The sequence below is a fragment of the Marmota flaviventris genome, chromosome 5 (assembly GCF_047511675.1).
Source record: "Marmota flaviventris isolate mMarFla1 chromosome 5, mMarFla1.hap1, whole genome shotgun sequence".
Classification (NCBI taxonomy): domain Eukaryota; kingdom Metazoa; phylum Chordata; class Mammalia; order Rodentia; family Sciuridae; genus Marmota; species Marmota flaviventris.
In genome coordinates this window covers 29,356,897-29,369,396 of record NC_092502.1, presented here as the reverse complement: position 1 = coordinate 29,369,396, position 12,500 = coordinate 29,356,897, and the positions used below count along the sequence as shown (strand labels likewise).

At 47.3% G+C, this 12,500-nt stretch overlaps 1 protein-coding gene and 1 long non-coding RNA gene across 7 annotated transcripts in view; one reads left to right on the top strand and one right to left on the bottom strand.

Annotated features, from left to right (window-relative positions):
* Positions 1-7,041, bottom strand: part of Tnip1 (TNFAIP3 interacting protein 1) — a 50,343-nt gene extending 43,302 nt beyond the window's left edge. For 2 of the 6 annotated variants that reach the window (XM_027954799.3, XM_027954800.3), the window contains exon 1: positions 527-699. The gene's annotated coding sequence lies outside the window, so the exon portion shown is untranslated. Of the gene's footprint in view, positions 1-526; positions 700-7,024 lie in introns of those variants that run through there. The other 4 variants (XM_071612041.1, XM_027954798.3, XM_071612040.1 and 1 more) reach the window with 4 other exon arrangements.
* LOC114107380 (uncharacterized) lies at positions 911-2,041 on the top strand. Its single transcript, XR_003585329.2, has 2 exons — positions 911-1,163; positions 1,848-2,041. It is a non-coding gene; the product is annotated as an uncharacterized lncRNA (long non-coding RNA).
* Positions 7,042-12,500: the final 5,459 nt, after the last annotated feature.

Sequence of the window (12,500 nt, the reverse complement as noted above, 5' to 3'; positions counted from 1 at the left end):
AGTTTGCAACTCACTAGTTGTGTGAACCCAATCTCCTAGATTTCCTAAACTGCAGAAGAGGGCAAATAATACTCATGTTTAGGATGGATATAATAATGAAATGAAATGAACACGTAAAGCATTTAGATCAACATTTGGAGAGCGCCCAATAAGTTATCTTCCTCATCGATACATGCATGTACACATTGCTTCCAGAACTATACAAAACTACTCACGCCGCACAGTTTTCTCTGAAAGAACCCCGGCTCCGCAGGAGCGCCGGTACCCCGAGGGTCTGCACGCGGAGCACAACGCCCCCACGCCCCGCCCAGGCTGGCTCTCCCTCGCAGTGCGCACGCGCGCCCCCCACCACACTCCGCTCGGGGCCCCCGCAGTCTAGCGGCCCGAGGAGATGCCTCTGGACCTCGCGCACCCCACCCGGGTGTGGGGGCTCGGGCCGCCTCCGCGGCCTGACGACGGAGGTTCTGAACGGCCCCAGTCCCGGCCTCCCTTCTCCCTCCATCCCCGCTGGGCCCGGCCGGCTTACTTAAGGTCGAGGGGTCGGGGGAAGGACAGAGCCCTGCTCACCGCGCCCAGCCCCGAGTCCAGGTTCGGGACAAAGGCCCCGGCCAGGTTCCGTCCTGTGGCACTTCTCCGGCTCCCGGGTAGGGCAGGGGGACGCGGCTGAGGACGAGGAAGTGCTGGGGGCCAACTTGCCCCACCCCTGGGAAAGTCCCCGGTGATCGACAGGCCGATCGACCAATCGCGCAGCGCGCTCCTGATCGGCCCGCGGCCGCCGGGGGAGGAACTGAGCGAGGTAAACAGCTGCCGCCCGAGTTCTACCCGAGCTGAGAGCCGGCGTAGAGGCTGCCGGTTATCCCGGTAGCCCCCGGCTGCCTTCCCGCGGGCAGCGTCGGCCGCGGCCCCGGCGCCGGCGCCCCGCCCCCGCTGTGCAGCCCTTAGCGGCATTCCCCGCGCCGGAAGATTGGGGCGGAGGCTTGGGACCACTTCATATGCGGGAATTTCAGAGCGGCGAGCCTCAGAGACCACCCAACCCCTTCCTTATGCCGTGGGGGACCGAGGCCAGAGTGAGGAGGGGACTTGCCAAAAGGCACGTAAGCTTTTTGGAGCGAAGCCAGAGCTGGAGCACAGGGCCGCCGAGTTCCGCTGAGTTCCTAGATTCGGTGAGGCGATAGAAATTTCCAGCCAAGAGGACCTTTAAAGAATACTTTTGTTAGGTCTAACCCCCCCCCCCCCCCGCGCGCATTTACTGCTCCAGGGATTGTAAACACTGCAAAGCATTATTTTATTCGCTCAATCACCTTCGTGAGTGGGAGTTTTAGCCCCTCCTTCCTTACTTTAACCAGAAATAGTTTACTAGGCACAGAGGTTTGATGACCTTTCTGAGGGGCCAAATCAAGGTTCAAACCCAGGTGGGCAAATCCAGAGGCCTCCCTCTATCCTGTCTACCTATATGATAGATAATTCCAACAGCCTGTGGTATTTCCCAGGCCTGTAAGGAACAGTAACTTGATTTAAGGTTAGAAACATTTTTCTAAAGCCCATTCATTTTATTTGGGAAAAAAAAATAATAAATTTTTATTCCAAAGAATGAAAAAGCCTTGAAATAAAGGACAGCTATTTATGTGCTGGGGTTGTAGTTCAGAGGTAGGGCACTTGCCTAGCATGAAGCACTGGGTTCAATTCCCAGCACCAAAAAAAAAAAAAAAAAAAAAGGTTCATTGACAACTAAAAAAAATATTTTTTAAAAAAGGACAGCTGTATATTATTGGGTAATATAGCTTTATGAAAACCCCATTGCAAAAGACCCATTCCACTGAATCTGTTGAAAATTTTATCATTCTCAGGGGCTCATCTTCAAAAAGGACTATGGGAAAGCATTTAGGGGACTGTTTCATACATGGCCCATTTCACGGAAGGGGAGACTTGTCAATCAACTATGACTCTGAACACACAGACACTGACCAAGTATGTGTCCAGTCCAAGAATTCTGTTTTCAGGCCTTGTGACATCTGGGTTTTATTAAATTTTCAAAACAATATTTTTTCTAGTTCACTTTAATTATGAAAAGAAGTACACATATACCTTGATTCTGAAGGGAAGGAAAGATACAGAAACCAAGCAAGGCCGCACTTGATGTCATCATCAGAGAAAGATGCACGCGGACTAGGAGCCTTGGACCTGGGTCACTTGGCTGTAACAATGCATCATGTCCATGCGTTTTGGCCCCAGCAAATGCATTTATGTTTTCTTTTTGTTCCTTCCCTATGCTTCCCAATTAATCTCTTCTTACAATGCTGCCTTCCTAATCCCAGGCCAAGTCTCCACCTGCACACTCATCCCACAAACACTGAAACTTACTTAAAAATGAAGGGTCTTCAATTATTTGTATTTTTTCCCGTACTGTGTCAGTTATTTTTATGAAATATCTGACTAGATAGTTGGCAAAAACGTTTCATTTCCCAAAGTGCCTGATGAATGCTGGGTAGATTTGTTGGAGAATGCTCAGGCTTGATATGAAAATGTTTCCAGTCATCTTTTTGTCTGATTTCCTAGTTTAGGATATTTTTCTTTTTCTTTTTTTTTTTTTTTTTTTTTTGGGGGGGGGTACTGGGTATTTAAGCCAGGGGCTATTTACCACTGAGCCACATCCCCAGCCCATTTTTTAAAAAAGTTGCTTAGGGTCTTCTTGCCAAGTTGCTGAGGCTAGTCTCAAACCTGCAATCCTCCTGTCTCTACCTCCCATGTGGCTGGGACTACAGGTATGTGCCACCATGTCCTGTAGGGATACTTGGTCTTAAAAGTTATACTATGGAAAAACTTACCTGTTCAAAGTTATGACTGACCCCATTTGGAATCTTTGCAAGTCTTGTTTTGACCTCAGAGTATTGCATCATGATAGGGGCTCTGGAGACCATTGCTCATAATCTCCTATTTATGGCCTTTATATAGAACAGGGCTTGCTCAAAGCCACACTAAGTGACACCGCCAGGATTGGAACTTGGGGCCTTGGCTCCTAGTCCTATAGTCCTGTGTGCTTTGTCTACTGCCCTGTGTTGTCTTCACAATGTCATGATTCATTTCGCTTTCTCCCAGAAGCTCAATACTTTTATGAACAAAGGTTATGGTTCTAACGAATGGGATTCCAACTCCTACTCAGCTACTTACTACCTGGGTGATCTCTAAGACTCATGTTCCTTTCTGAAAAAAGGGGATAGATAATTGTACCTTCTTTTGGATGTATTATAAGGATGAGTGAAATAATGCAAAAAAAAAAAAGCCTAAGGCTCAACCCACAGTAGGCATTTAAGAAATGGTAGTGGGCATAGATATGGGTTGCATGCATTGAGTATAATTTCAGTTTTCAACCCAGCAATATAGTCTCACTGGGTTCCATTCTCCCATCCCCGTCCCTGAAGGGACCCTAGGCTCTGGCGCATAGAGAGGCTGGGAGACGGGCCCCCAAGCCTCACCACCCACCCCTTTGGCCTGAAGGGGATTTCCAAGCCAGGAAGCTGGGCCTGAGGCTGGGAGCTGAGTGACTCAGGCAGGTGGCAACCTCTTGCTCTTCCAGAGTGACAACAAGCACATGCACAAAGCCCCACCTGGGAGGAGAACCAAACTGCCTGTGTTTTGTTTTGTTTTGAAGCAGGCAGTTTCCTAATCTTTCTACACTCCCTGCTCCTCTACCACCTCAGCGAGAATAGCTCCAAATATATATTTGAAGAAAATAAGAAGCATGCAAAAAAATTCGCCTATAACAGATTTAATTCTAAACCAAGTGCCAGAAGAGGGGTGGAGGCTGCATCATAAAAGTTTTATAAACCAGGCACCATGGTGCATGCCTGTAATCCAGTGGCTCAGGAGGTTGAGGTAGGAGGATCACAAATTTGAGAACAGACTCAGCAACTTAGTGAGGTCCTAAGCAACTTAATGAGAACTTATCTTAAAATAAAAAAGGACTGGGGATGTAGCTCATTGGTAAAGTGCTTCTGGGTTCAATCTCCTGTACCCCCCCATACACAAAAAAACATAAGGTAACACGGAGTATTTGCTGTGTGCTAGGCTGACATTTGTACATAGTTTATCTCCCAACCAGTCTACAAGGTGGGTACTGATATTCCCATTTCACAGACGAGACAGGAGCTTTGAGGTATTAAATGACTCACCCAAGATCTTATAGAGCAGCAATTACCTGGAGGACAAAGAGCCAGGCTGTTAAACTCTTACCACTCTGAGGCATTATACTGCAGAGTCTTGCCAGCTATTAAGATACGCAACACAGAATGCCAGCCTTGAAAGGGTGTTTAGAAATGATCAAGCCCAAAATCCTACTCAAAATAAATGATTGAATTTGTAGAGATACTAAAAAAAAAAAAAGGAAATGACCAAACCTAGCTTTACATTTGTAGGGCCACACTGAGGTCCAGAAACAGGGCAAGGACTTGTAGGAGGTCTTGCTTGGAGTTTTTGTTTGTTTGTTTTTTGTTTTATGGTACTGAGAATTGAACCCAGGGCCTCACACGTGGGAGGCAAGTGCCCTACTACTGAGCTACACTCCCAGAAAGAAGTGGGTTTATTACAAAAGTGACAGAGATAGACTTCTCTGAAGAAAAGGGGCCCCAAGAGCTGGGAATCCCACTCCCAGACCTTTTAAAAATTTTTAGTTTGAAACGGGATCTCACTAAGTTGCCCAGGCTGGTCTTGAACTTATGATCTTCCTGCTTCAGCCTCCAGAGTAGCTGGATTCTCAGGTGTGCACCACTGTGTCAGGCTTATGTGGAGTTTATGATTAACACTTGGGACCAGAACTCAAGACTTTGGCAATTGCCACACATCCCACTGATGAGAAATGGAGCTTCAAAGTCAAACAAGTGTGTGCTTCATTCCATGAATGAATGAGTGAATCAGGGCCAAGATGAGTGGTGAATAGCACTTGGGGAGGGGGGACAGCGGCTAATGAACGTGGAAAGGAGCAGTTCTGGGTCCCTTTCTTAGATCCATAGCCTGAAGCAATCTCAGGAATGTAAAACCCTACAGTGGATTCTAGGTACTTTTTGGTGTTGGGTGTGGTATGTATATCAAAGAGCGATTTGGGTGATAGCTAAGTGAGATAGTGCGCTTAAGCACATGCTAACTGACTGAAATGCTACCAGCTAATCAGAGCATTTTTCAAATAAGAAATAAATGAGCACAGCCTATGGTCTCAGATTCCCTCCCTTAGCCTAAGAAGGCATTTTAAAATTCTTCCTACCTATCTTCATGAGGGGATGGGAAGATGTCTAGAACTTTCACATCCACCCAGCACCTCAAGGCAGATGAAACCTTTTATATCCACAACTTGTGCCTTTTCCGAGATATGTCACATGGTAGGGCATGGGCTCTGGAGTCAGACACACTTGGGTTTAAAGCTCAGCTCTGCTATTTACGTTCAAGTTTCCTTATCAATGCCATGAAGGCTGTAAGAGTGACCAGTGCATGGGACCAGTGATAATTAAATGCCAGAGTGAAGGGAAGCAGTGGTCATCGTGATTATCAACCCTGCGAGGCAGCAGAGCTGTTTTTTCTCCCTGCCCCAGCTGTGAAGCAACTGCCCAGACCTCATGGAGTGCTCTCTGAGGAGCGGGACTGGAAGGTATCCCCACTGACTTGTTCTTCAGACTTTTTCCTGTTTTCCTCTTTCTGCATCCCAACTCTTTCCCTGGTGTCCTTGGCCTGCCTGTTACTCTTTGATTTCTAGGGCACCATGGGAGGAGAAGAAAGGACAAAGTGACACTGGGGGAAATTCCCAGCCTTGTCACATATGTGGCCTAGCCAGGCCCCTCCCACAGTCCCTGGGAGTCCTGGGTCTCCCCTGCTCCAGCTTCTCTCCCTCTGCTGCCCTTGTCTCCAGACTAGGGTGTCCAAAAGGATTTGGGCTGGGATCCAAGCTTGCCCCTTGTCATCCTTCTGGAAGTGGGACTAAGTTGGGCAGTCTTGGCCCATCCCTTAGGAGGCAGACCTACCCAACTGGAACATTTCCTAATCTTGGGAAGCCCTAACAGGGCCCTGAGAGCAGTTGTCTTTCAGTCCTGCCCCCTCCCTCCCATGTCTTCACCCACACCCCAGCTTTCTAGGGCCCCTCCTCATTCTCCCTCCATTCCTCTGCAGCCCAGAAGCGACTGTCAGATGTGGCCTGTACTCCTTGCCCCTCCTAGCCAGGGACTTCCCTGGGGTGGGCCTCTGACCAGCTTTGGAAATCTGGACTGTTTGTGATCAAAGAGGAGGCCAGATCACCACTGTTCCAGCCCTTGGCCCACTCGCACTTGGTTAAAGTTTCACACAAAAAGGTCCAGGGGCCCTAGGAGCTAAGCAGACAGTAGAGAGGAGAAAGGTCCTTTTGCTCCAGTGATAAGGAAGATCCCAGCCTCCATTATGCTTCCCAGGGAGCACCTCATCTTTACCTATCTGTCTTTTAGACTTCTAAAGTGCCCCCAATAACCTTGCTCTCAAAAACTCACATTCACACACATAGGTTGTGCACAGACACATTCTCACACATAAATGTAAACATGGTCACATATGTACACTCACACGGACCCACACATGTACACTGTTGTGGGTCTGACACAAGTTCACAAACAGACATGTTCTCTTACAAATACATCCATGTTCATGCTTGCAAACCTACACCTTTTTTGGGTCGGCGGGGAATAAGACAAAATAGGCCTTTCTTTTCCTTTCCTTTGGAAAAGCTAGCAAAAACCGGAGAGAAAAAATTTGGCCAAAAAGGCAGGGCAGGAAGAGGAAATGAGATGGGGAGAAAAGTCTGAGGAAAGGAGGCCAGGCAAGGAGTAAAGGCCCAGACCCCAAGACCTGGGTGGGCAGAGCAAGCTGGACTGGGGAGCAGTGGACCCCAGCTGGCAGGAAAGAGGAGGCCAGGTGGCTCTTGGCACAGAGCTGGGAAGGTCTGGTGGCTTGGGCACCAGTGCCGGGAGCCCTCTCCCCTGTCCTGGCCCATCTGCCCCTGGTCTGGGTCACTCACCTGGGCAAGAGCAGGAAAATCCGAGGGTGTGTACAGCGGGGGCTGCTGTCCCTGTGAAGGCTCCTCTGCTCACTGTGCTTCTGCAGGAAGGAGGGCTGGGCCGAGCTGACTTTTAGGCAGGAGGGGAATTCCCCACGATGGAGGAGCCAGCCACCAGGCAGCCCCACAAGGCCCAGCTGAGGCCCCATCCTGCCCTCTGGCAAAGCACAGGGCCCTTCTCTGTCAGCCTCCACCTGTCAATTCCCAGACTGGCTGTCACTTGCTATGAATTCCAGGGAGGGGAGGGAGTTCAGGAAGCCTAATGATCCTTTGGCCAGGCTGGGAACAGGCACTGGCTCAGGGGCAGGGGCAGGGGTGACCTGCCCTGCCCTGCCCTGCCTGGGTTCTCCTGAGGACTTCTATTTCCTCCTTTGCCTAAGGTGGGGGATTCCAGTCCTCAAGCCCCTGAGGAAATTGCCAGATGTCCATCCCACATCCTCTGGCCTTGTTCCCATTCCATCTGTTTCCACTTACTACCCTCTGTGGATCCTCCACAGAGAAGGAAGAGCCCACTCCTTCCCTCCTGCATGCTCCTTCCCTCCTTTCATTCAGATGTCAATGAAACCTAGAGACCTACAGCCCAAGGAGTAGCCCAGCTCTGCCTTTGCCAGCTGGAGATCTGAACAGTCACTTCATCCTGAGCCTCAGTGATTCCCCACTGTAAAATGGGAACAATAAGTCCTGCTTTGCCTGACTTCTGCAATTGTAATTAAAGTAAAATAATGGTTTGCAGACATCCTTAAACATAGGTCTCCACTCACTAATAGTTGCAAAGATGCCTAGGAAGCAGAGGAGAGGGGGTCATCTGGGTGACCTGGGCTTTCCTAGTCATTCCTGGTTCCAGGGCGTTTTCATTCTTACAGCCACATTTATGGTCTGTTGGGGATACAGGAATGGACAAGTCAGACCCACTTTCTGCCTTCTCAAATAGACACTGGGATTGTCCTGTCCAATAGAGTAACCATTAGCCACACATGGATATTTAAATATAAATAAATTAAAATTGAATAAAGTAATAATTCAGTTCCTCATCAGCACTGGCCACATTTCAGATGCTTGATAGCTGCCTCTGTCTACTATGTTAGACAACAGGTATATACAACACTTCTGTCATCATAGTAAGTTCTATTGGATAGTATTGCTCTGGGCGCTATGGGCAAATGGATAAGCAATTACAATGAAGTAGGACAAAGATGTATTTGGGCTCATTCCAGGGGTTATGTGAGCCAGGAGAGAGGGGTGTCTGGTTGTGATTTGGGGATCTGGAAAGTCTTTCTGGGGGAAGTGACTTCTCAGCTGAGACCTGAAATTAGCCAAGCAAAAGCATAAGGAAGAGTATTCTCAATGAAGGGAATAGAATATGCAAAGAGGAGAGAGACTATATTCAGGAAACTGAAAATGGTTCATTCCAAGTGAATCATGGGATTTGAAGCAAACAAGAAGTAACATGGACCTGAAGAAATAGGCAGGGTTGGGTCACACGTGGCCCCTGGAGATCTGCTTAGGGGATGGGCTGGGGAGGGGAGAGCCCACCGAATCCAGTCCCAACTGCTTTTACACCCTTTAGGTTGAGAATGCTGGAGAGACCTCCTAGATGAGGAAGTAAAGATCAGACAACAGGAAATGACTTCCCAAGTGAGTAAATGAGGAGCTTCCTGACTCCTAGTCTAGTGCTCTTTCTCATACCACACTCAGTCCCTCGTGACTGGCCACTTTTTAAGGGCTCACTAGCAACATGTAGGAGCAGCTATCATTCAGATTACACAGATATTTTCAATGTTGGGGAAGTTTTATTGAACCAATGGCACCAACCCTTGAACTAGACCATGGGAAAAGGATGGCTTTGTTTCCCTGTGCATAGACCATTTTCTCTGCAGGGAGTAAAAATAAGTGTTATTCAGCCCTGATGTTCCTGGATCATGATACTCTCTCCATATATGAGGTCATATAATAGACCCTCTGTGAGTTCATATAGAGCCTGACTGGGAGCAGTTCCTGCCCATGGAGTCTTAAAGGGCAGAGGGACCTTGAAGGGCTAAGCAGATCCAAGAAGCTGGACCAGCGTGAACAGGGATCACTGGTTAGGAGCGCTTGGCTTGTACGTCCTGAGGAAGATCAGCTTGGGCTCTCCCTGATGAAATGCTGAGAACATGGAATAGACACTATGAAAGAAGAGGTCCTTGTATGGGTGTAGAAGAGCTGACTTTGGGTCCTCACTCCTCTTTGTAAACCTTTCCCTTGCAGGTCCTCAGCTTTTGCTTCTATGACAGGAAGGAATCAGACTGGATGATCACTAAGGGACCATCCATTCTGACATGGTAAGGAAGTCCAAAGGTTCAGATGGAGAAGAAATCAGGGTGGGCCATAGGGGGTCAGGAAATACCACTGATGGTTAATATTTAAGATGATCATGTGGGCATAGTACTAAGTATTCGTACATGAATTATTTTATGAATGACTCCTATGAGACTAATACTGCTATTTTATGAATGAGGAAACTGAGCCTTCTAGTGACTTGTAATGGCCAACTGCCAATAAATGGTACAGCTAGAATTCAATCAAACTCAAATACAATAGGCCCTCCATGTTTGTGGGTTCTGTATCTGTGGTTTCAACCAACTACAAATGGAAAAATATTCAGAAGAAAATTGTGTCTATACCAAACAAGTACAGATTTCTTTCTTGTAATCCTCCAAACAATACACTGTAACTATTTACAGAGTGTTTGCATTGTATGAGGCATTATAAGTACTCTAGAGGTGATGCAAAGTATCCAGGAGGATGTAAACAGGTTATAATGCAAACACTATGTCTTTTTATATCAGGAATGTGAGCATCCCTGGATTTTGGTTTAAGAGGGGGTTCTTGGAGCCAATCCTCTGGGGATTGCCTTGGATTTGGCAGATTTCTGTGCCCTATCATAGACCCAAGAAATCAGACTCTTGGGAGGAGGGAAGGTAGAGTCTTAGAGGCAGCGTTTTTAATAAATTCCCAGGGGATGCCCCTGATACATGGTAGAGTTTGAGAAGCCCAAGCTTCCTGAGCAAGGTTTCCAGTGCCAAAAGCAAAGATTTCTGCTCATATATAGGTAGCCAGGGAGAACCAGTAGAGGTACCAAATATGCTTTTACATGGCTGAGTCACCCAAGCATCCATGGCTTTTGAAAACTCCCACACAAGCTAATAAAATTGTCTCCCTATCTGAATTTTGAGGACAGGCCACTAGGAGAGGCCATAGGATCACACAGTTTCAGATGTCTACTGGCTCAACAGTCCACCCACAGCAAGTGTGTTCTCATCATTGGCAGGTGGTCATCCAGGTTCTGTAAATATACTTCCAATGATGGGGTGCTCACTATCTCACAGATGGCCCTTATCAGCACTCAATCATAAAGCTCAGCTCTGACTCCTTTGGATGGCTGCCATCATAGTTGACAAACTCCTGTAAGGCCCTTTGTGCTCCTGCATCTATACTCCATCCCTACTCCACCATAGCTATACTGGGTGCTTTTGGCTCCCAACATGTGCCCTGGCCTCTGGCTGCAGCACTCTTCAATCTACTGTGCCTTTCATGTGGTTAATGTTAATCTCAAATGTTTCTCCTTTGGAAAGTTTGCATGGCCTTCCCTACCCTGATGACTTCCCTCCAGATGACAGCAGGATCCTTGTTCTGCACTTTCAGTCCTCCTCCTATTCTCTCCCTGCAACTGTAATAAAATGATCATTGGTTTGTTTAGTGTCTGACCAGAGCAATAGTTCTCATTCAGGAGGGATGTTGCCTCCCACAAGACATCTGGGATGTTAGGAGATATTTTTGGTTGTCACAAATGGGGAAGGGTATGCTCCTGGCATTTAGTGGGCAGAGGCCAGGGATGCTTCTAAACAGCTTATGTTCCATGTGACAGATCCCCACAGCAAAGGATTATCTGGCTCAACATGTCCATAGTGTTGTGAAACCCTGGGCTGGTGTAAGCCCCAGGTGACCAGGAACTGTCACTACCTCTCAAGTGCCTCACACACAGTAGACAGAAAATGAATGCTTGTGGAATGAAGGAGGAGAGGAGGGACAGAGAAGGAAATGAACTACAAATGTGGCTGTGATATGCAGTGTTCCTGATGTTGGGAAGAGTGGCAAACTGGGGAGACAGGCAATAAGAGGTGAGAGTGGGTGGAGAGTAGAGACAGACCTCTGAAGTCATGAACACTAGGTTAAAGAGCTTTGCCATCAGCCAAGCATGATGGCACACCTTGTAATTCCACTGACTCAGGAGGCTGAGGCAAGAGGAACGTGAGTTTAAAGCCAGCCTCAGCAATTTAGTGAGGCCCTAAGCAACTCAGTGAGACCCTGTCTCTCTCTCTTTTTTTTTAATTTTTAATATTTATTTTTTAGTTTTCGGCGGACACAACATCTTTGTTTATATGTGGTGTTGAGGATCGAACCCGGGCCGCACGCATGCCAGGCGAGTGCACTACCGCTTGAGCCACATCCCCAGCCCCGAGACCCTGTCTCTAAATAAAATATAAAAATGGGCTAGGGATGTGATTCAGTGGTTATGAACCCCCGGGTTCAATCCTTGGTACCATTAGGAAGAGATTGAAGAAAATGAAAAGTACATCCTGAGAAAGAGGATTTGACTGGTTAGTAACGGAGTTGGGTCTTGAATCCACAAAATATGCCTCCCTATATTATTGATACAGCCTAATTCAAAAAACTGAAGAGCTGGAGGCAGTTTTTCTTCAAAATGTGATAGATGGACAGATATTAAAAAATATGCTGTCTATGTGCATCTGCTAGGTACCAGGACCAGACCACTGCTGTTTCTGACTCACCCTGTGACCTCAGCAGTGACTTCCTCTCTGTCCCTCACCTTCCTCATCTATGAAAGAAAGTAAATTCTTTTTACTCCTTTATGGCACTGGGAATAACTGTGTGCAGGAAAGGGGAACTCATTATAATAATTTCTAAAGATATTATTGGCCAGAGGGTTATCAGTTTTAATGTCTTTCAGATTTTCTGATCCCTTTGGTCTTGGGTAGGGCCTACATCAGCAATACTCAGTCATGCTTCACATTCGAGTCACCTGGGGAGTTTGTGAAAATACAGATGCCCAGGCCCCACCCCAGACTAATTATTTCATAATCTCTGGGGGTGTGGCCTGGGCATAAGTATTTATAAAGCTTCCCAGGTGATTCTAAGTTGTAAAATTGTGACTTTGCCTTAGGAGCTGTCCTTTTAATGGTTGGTTTTAATGTAGGTAGTCCTAGGAACTCATTATCCCAGGGTCCCTGTGGTCCCCCAACTTGACCCCCTTTGTACCAGAGAAGGTGCCTTCTAGAATCAGGTCAGAGACTGCCATGACAACAAATCTTAGAATCTGGAGAGAATAAGGCTCTATCCCCCATTTTTTTCTGGGTCATAGAAGATTATGCCTAGTGAA